We start from the raw sequence: 7,259 nt of genomic DNA on the forward strand, positions 1-7,259 counted from the left end.
GTGGGCTATGCAAAGTGTGTAACCTTTAATGCATAGCGACGAGTTACAGGTGTTAAAAGTGGGCGTACTCTAATGTGAGTCATTAACGTATAAATACACCATCCATTTTGTGTATTCATTGCACATTGAATACACATCGACTAAACATTGAATATACATTCTTGTGCTTGTATTTCTTTCTACTCGCAGCAATGCCTGTTAAAAAGATTTCAAAGGATCTCAGCATGAGAATTAAGGAGATGTACACGAGCGGACAACGAATTGCAGATATCCAACACTGGTTAGCTGCTTCTGGCCTCGTTGTGCCATCAACCACCGTGTGCTATCATGCACACGGAAAAAACAAACAAACCACGAGGACACCAACGGTAACTAACGCGTAAGTATATTTATATAACTATATAATACAGTATATCTATTATTGTTTATATTGCTGCATATTAATATAACTATATAGTATAGATCTATCTAATTGTATAGTTATTTCGGTATATTTATATAACAACATAATACAGTATATCTATTATTGTTTATATTGCTGCATATTAATATAACTATATAGTATAGATCTATCTAATTTTATAGTTATTTCGGTATATTTATATAACAACAGCATATAATACAGTATATCTATTACTGTTTATATTGCTGCATATTAATACAACTATATAGTATAGATCTATCTAATTTTATAGTTATTTCGGTATATTTATATAACTACAGTATATAATACAGTATATCTATTGTTTATATTGCTGCATATTAATATAACTATATAGTATAGATATATCTAATTTTATAGTTATTTGAGGTATATTTATATAACTACAGTATATACTGTAATACAGTATATCTATTATTGTTTATATTGCTGCATCTATAATTGTTTACTGTAAATGATGTGCTGTACTTGTGGCCTACTGCACTTTAACTTACTGGATTGTTGTTTTTCTGTACACTGTAGGGAGACAACTCTTCTGGTCGACAAAATAAGTGAAGAGAATGATGAGAAGAGTGCCTTATGGGTCAAATACACTCTGCTGCAAAATCACAATCTCACTGTATCCGAGACCAGCATAAAGAAGATGAGACGCAGAATTGGATGGAAATATGGACGTGTGAGGTTAGTACTGGACAGTACAGGAGGTTAAAATGTTGTTTAAGAAACTGTACTGTACCTATAAAATTATTCCTTGTCATTACAGAGCATACCCTATGATAAGGGACATTAACAAGATCAAGAGAGTGGTCCAGGCCCAGGCATGGATCGACAGTGGAGAAACTTTCCAGGATTGCATCTTCACTGACGAGTCTACTGTATCGCTGGAGAGACTTGCCACCTTTGCATTCCACAAAAAAGGTCTCATATCTATGAAGCCGCGTCCAAAACACCCAGTGAAGATGCATGTGTGGGGTGCCATCTCTAGGCATGGACAAGGAAGCATTGTCAACTTTGAAGGTAAAATAAGTCACACGCTTTTGCCTTATGCACTGTATTAGTGTGCAGTTTTTGAGCACTTTTCTTTTCTTGTTACAGGAATCATGAATAGTAGTTGGGAGGCATACATTATGTAAAAAAAAAATTGACAGGTGCCACGCCCCCTTTTGGCCCAAGCCCCGCCCCCTTTTGGCCATAAACCCGCCCCCTGTCCCGCCCCTTCCGTATCCGGTACCGTCCCTTCCGTATCCGGCCCCGCCCCCTGCGCCAATTTTTTGAGGTTGACGACCCCTACGCCAAAAACTCACGTTTGACGCCCCCTTCGCCCAAAAAACGCGGTTGACGACCCCTACGCCAAAAAAACGCGGTTGACACCCCCCTGAGCCATTTTTTTATTATGATGTGTATTTTTTATTCTTTTTTTTGTGATTGGTGCGTACTGTTGACGTAGATTGGAGGGGGCGTATACATACGCTGGGCATGTCCGGGCATGTTTATAGGCGCTTGGGGCATGCCCGAACATGTTTTCTTTCATACGGGGCATGTCTGGACATGTTTATTCTGAAATAACGCAGTGCGCATGTCAGAAATGTTCAAAAGACGATGAAAAGGGGGCATAGCATTTTTTTAAATTCAGACAGAATACTGCCTTACTAGAATAAAACCCTCAAGTGTCAGGGTGGCCGAGTGGTTTAAGGCGTTGGACTTAAGATCCAATGGACGTATGTGCTCGTGGGTTCGAATCCCTCCCCCGACATAATCTTTTTATATATTTTTTATTTGTATAGAGTCTGTACGTGTGTTAGCTGCAACAGGGCTACATAAAAAGAAAAAGCACAATTGTATAATAGTCAAAAATTGCATATTTTATTTTTAAAAGATACAACAGTTTCAAGCAGGAAATAATTACATGTCGTATTTACAATTAAAAAAGTAATTAAGGTATTAAACGGCAGTTAAGGCATTAATAGACTAAATACATCTAGAGTCGTTAGGTTAGTACGATACATAGTATAGAGGGACAGCAATACAATGTCTTATTTACAGTGGAATTTTTTTTTTTAACAGCTTATTTACAGTTTCAACCAGTCAGCCGATGGCGTTAATAGAGTACCCCTCCTCTTGTTTAGTAAATACCCCGGCAGTGATGTTAAACCAGGGGCACTTAAAGAACTGTAACGCAAATAAGAGGTTCTTTTCTGAAGTTGTAAAAGGGTTGATGAAGGAGGGGGCGTTGTATCGGGAGCCCGTATTTTTAAGCGATCCAGGCTTTCTCTATTTGTCGCATTACCCACAACCGATGAGGGGATATTCAGTTCAGCCATCGCAGACAGAAAAGGGCTCCATCCATGTGGTATTTTACGCTTTGTAACAAGTAATGACAATTTACAGATAATTATCTCTTTTTAGAACTGTTTTTTTTTAAAACATAGACTGTGGGGTTGTCAGGCGGAATGATACCGGTTCTTAAGCGGTACTCATCAGGGGTCGTGGCTCTTAAATCTACTAACAAAAAACCATAGGGGACACGTGTGGCATCTTCAAAAGCCTCTAAAAAGAAGTGTGATTTACCAGGATACATTTGACGCGCTAAGGTGTTAATTTGTAATTTATCCCTAGGATTTTTAAAAAGAACCATATATTTAGTGTTTAAATTTATGGTCAAACATTGATACGTGGCAACTTCACGTATGTCGCCCTCTCGCTGGGGGGGACGCTGTAAACGATCCATATCTTGTTTGGGGACCAGGTACATTTTCTCAGTATATTCCATTAGCGGTTAGTGAGAAGGCCAGTCAGCAGCGGTATAGCAAAACCCAAAAGAGAGCCAATAAAGCCACCGGACTGCTTCACCAGGCGTTTCTTTTTTACAATTGTAAATTTTTTATCGCTCAGCTTTTTTATAATTTTACGCCACATTTTAAGTATGCCAATTTGCCGCTTTGATAAACGTATTTTACCTTTTAGAGCATTGAGGGCTATCTCGCATATGGCGATGACTAAATCATTAGACGCTGAACACAGAATAACTTTTCTTTGCTTTGGTGAAGCCCTTACAGTATTAATGCTTTTAAAGTATGCCAATTGCGGCGTAGTCGGTTAGACATGTTTACAACAGCGGTGCGGCTACAAGTAATGACAATTTACAGATAATTATCTCTTTTTAGAACTGTTTTTTTTTAAAACATAGACTGTGGGGTTGTCAGGCGGAAAGATACCGGTTCATAAGCGGTACTCATCAGGGGTCGTGGCTCTTAAATCTACTAACAAAAAACCATAGGGGACACGTGTGGCATCTTCAAAAGCCTCTTAAAAGAAGTGTGATTTACCAGGATACATTTGACACACTAAGGTGTTAATTTGTAATTTATCCCTAGGATTTTTAAAAAGAACCATATATTTAGTGTTTAAATTTATGGTTCTGCTTTTTTTACCCTGGCAAAAAACATTTTGTACGAGGTACATGATACTGAGGTTTCTGTGATGCACATACAGTACTTGGTGAATGCTTTTTCAATTTCAGAGCTCTCACTGGCGGCTTCCATCAAGTCATCAACGATTGTCAAATTCACTTTACCAGGGGGAAAAAGAGCATCGTCATTAAATATAGCTGGTATACCCTCAATAAATCTAATGTGGGGCATAGTGCTTAACAGTTCATCATAAAGATTTTGCCAGCATGCATAAAACCATACGATGTTATCAGGCCGGTGCGACAAGTGAGTGCTAGAATGTTGCAAAATCTGTTTAACAAAATAGCTTTTCCCTGAATTTGACGGTCCGGCTAAAATGCACGAGAAAGGATGTTGAAGCCTGATATCCATTACAGATTTATAATTAGTAACCAAAGGGTAGGTTGTGAAGTCGTTGGTCAGCTGTCGTTTCGTGTACACACACTTTTGTGTTTTCTGTAGAGGACGAGTCTCAATCTGCCAGTAACGTTTATTTCGGACAATCCCCGCCTGTTGTACCACAATCTTTTTCTGATCTTCAGGATCAGAGTGTAAGGGGTAGTCCAGGACAATATCTTTTAAAGTGTCAAAGTTAATCAATTCAGCGTTTGCAGCGTTCAGTGTTATACCTTTAACTTTTAGACACGTTTTACCAGTGGAAAGCTTGTAGCCGTAAGTCTTGGGGCCGGCGGAAACAAATTCTGTAATGTGTGTACCAGTCGGTAGTTCACTAGTCATCTCCCCTAAGTTGTCACCCAGAGGCGGATTCCAGTCACTTGTTTTGCTAACAAAAATGACAGAGTCAGTGTCATGGTAGAGACACCTCTCTTGTAGCTTGTCCAAAACATTGTACAGTTCAAGACGGGCATAGGCCGTCGTAAAACAGGCAATAAAAATATTGACAATACGACCTACAGTGTATCCTTCCTTTGTATACTTCCAGCTAACCATGGCCGTGTCATCATCTAGGAAGTCTAAAGATGACACATCGTATTGCGTTGAAAAGGCGTAACCAAAAAGTTCATCTTAAAAATACCGGCCCCCGATACAACGCCCCCTCCTTCATCAACCCTTTTACCACTTCAGAAAAGAACCTCTGATTTGCGTTACAGTTCTTTAAGTGCCCCTGGCTTAACATCACCGCCGGGGTATTTACTAAACAAGAGGAGGGGTAGTCTATTAACGCCGTCGGCTGACTGGTTGAAACTGTAAATAAGCTGGTAATTTTTTTTTCCACTGTAAATAAGACATTGTATTGCTGTCCCTCTATACTATGTATCGTACTAACCTAACGACTCTAGATGTATTTAGTCTATTAATGCCTTAACTGCCGTTTAATACCTTATTTACTTTTTTAATTGTAAATACGACATGTAATTATTTTCTGCTTGAAACTGTTGTATCTTTTAAAAATAAAATAAGCAATTTTTGACTATTATACAATTGTGCTTTTTTTTTATGTAGCCCTGTTGCGGCTAACACACGTACAGACTCTATACAAATAAAAAATATATAAAAAGATTATGTCGGGGGAGGGATTCGAACCCACGAGGACATACGTCCATTGGATCTTAAGTCCAATGCCTTAAACCACTCGGCCACCCTGAAACTTGAGGGTTTTATTCTAGTAATTCAGTATTCTGTCTGAATTTAAAAAAATACTATGCCCCCTTTTCATCGTCTTTTGAAAATTTCTGACATGCGCACTGCGTTATTTCAGAATAAACATGTCCCGACTTGCCCCGTATGAAAAAAAACATGTTCGGGCATGCCCCAAATGCCTATAAACATGCCCGGACATGCCCCGCGTATGTATACGCCCCCTCCAATCTACGTCAACAGTACGCACCAATCACAAAAAAAAGAATACAAAATACACATCATAATAAAAAATTGGCTCAGGGGGGTGTCAACCGCGTTTTTTTGGCGTAGGGGGTGTCAACCGCGTTTTTTTGGCGTAGGGGTCGTCAACCTCAAAAAATTGACGCAGGGGGCGGGGCCGGATACGGAAGGGGCGGTACCGGATACGGAAGGGGCGGGACATGGAGCGGGTTTATGGCCAAAAAGGGGCAGGGCTTAGGCCAAAAAGGGGCGTGGAACCTGTCAAAAAAAGTTTGACATAATGTATGCCTCCCTACTACTATGAATAAAGCTTTTTTCCAAGTGCAAATTGTGCCTGAGATTGTGGAATACATAACACGTGAGTTCCCAGATGGTCACCGTTTCTACCAGGACAACGATCCAAAGCACACCGCATCAACAGCGCATATTCTTGAGCGCGGTATCAACTGGTTGAAGAAGCCAGCGGAGTAAGTGCGGTAACCGTGTCTCATTTTTCCCCACTGTTTTTACTGTGTATCTCTTTAACTAATTTTCCTTTTTTTCCCCCTCCAATGACAGATCACCAGACTTCAATCCTATCAAAATGGACTGGCATCAGCTGAAGGACCATATCCGAAAAGTCGTGAAACCCTCCAAAAAGGATGAGTTAGCACAAGGCATAATGAGTTTTTGGAATGATGTACTCACCGTGGAATGATGCAATAAATATATTGACCATATTGCGACTGTGTTGCCCATTGTGATCGCACGTAATGGGCAAGCATCAGGAAGGTAGTATGGTATAGTACTGTACTGTAGTATGGAAAGTACAGGCACACCAAGTATAGTACTGTATTATACAGGTAAGTATGGCACAGATTTTTTCTTTCCTGAGAGAGCAGCAGTAGCCATCTGGTTACAAAGTATTTAACGGTTGTCACAGTATACAGTAGTTCCAGTATAGACTAGTTTGACAGTACTAACTGCATACTGTAGTCCAATATGGAGTAGCTATACAGTACACAATGCCATAATATGTACCTAACTGCACAATTTTTTTCTTTCCTGAGAGAGCAGCACTAGCCACCTGGTTGCAAAGTATTTAACAGTAGTTACAGTATACTGTACAGTAGTTCCAGTATAGACTAGTTTGACAGTACTAACTGCATACTGTAGTCCAATATGGAGTAGCTATACCGTACACAATGCCATAATATGCACCTAACAGCACTAATTTTTTATTTTCTTGTCTTTTCAGAGAAAAAAGGATGGAAAGGGGGAGGGGGGGTATCATGTGTACATTGTGTGAACTGTGTGTACAGTAAAGTGTATCTAAAGTGCAGTCATGATGTACACAAAACCTTCCCTCTCTCAATGAACTACACAGAATGAGAAAGAAGATAAAGACGGAAAATTGTATATTATTGTACAAAGTATATTATTATATTTTATATATTATTAATTAATATTATTATCAATGTGCATTATTCATGATTATCCACCGGCCCTCAATTGTCAACAGACAGAAGAACTGAATAAAGACTGCA

The 7,259-nt window shown here is 39.3% G+C and overlaps 2 non-coding genes across 2 annotated transcripts; one reads left to right on the forward strand and one right to left on the reverse strand.

Annotated features, from left to right (window-relative positions):
* Nucleotides 1–2,111: 2,111 nt before the first annotated feature.
* On the forward strand, nucleotides 2,112–2,195 carry TRNAL-UAA (transfer RNA leucine (anticodon UAA)). The gene has a single exon. It is a non-coding gene; the product is annotated as a tRNA-Leu (tRNA).
* Nucleotides 2,196–5,415: 3,220 nt separating this feature from the next.
* TRNAL-UAA (transfer RNA leucine (anticodon UAA)) lies at nucleotides 5,416–5,499 on the reverse strand. Its single transcript has one exon. It is a non-coding gene; the product is annotated as a tRNA-Leu (tRNA).
* Between the last annotated feature and the right edge of the window lie 1,760 nt (nucleotides 5,500–7,259).

This window comes from Ascaphus truei, chromosome 3, assembly GCF_040206685.1.
Source record: "Ascaphus truei isolate aAscTru1 chromosome 3, aAscTru1.hap1, whole genome shotgun sequence".
NCBI classification, from domain to species: Eukaryota; Metazoa; Chordata; class Amphibia; order Anura; family Ascaphidae; genus Ascaphus; species Ascaphus truei.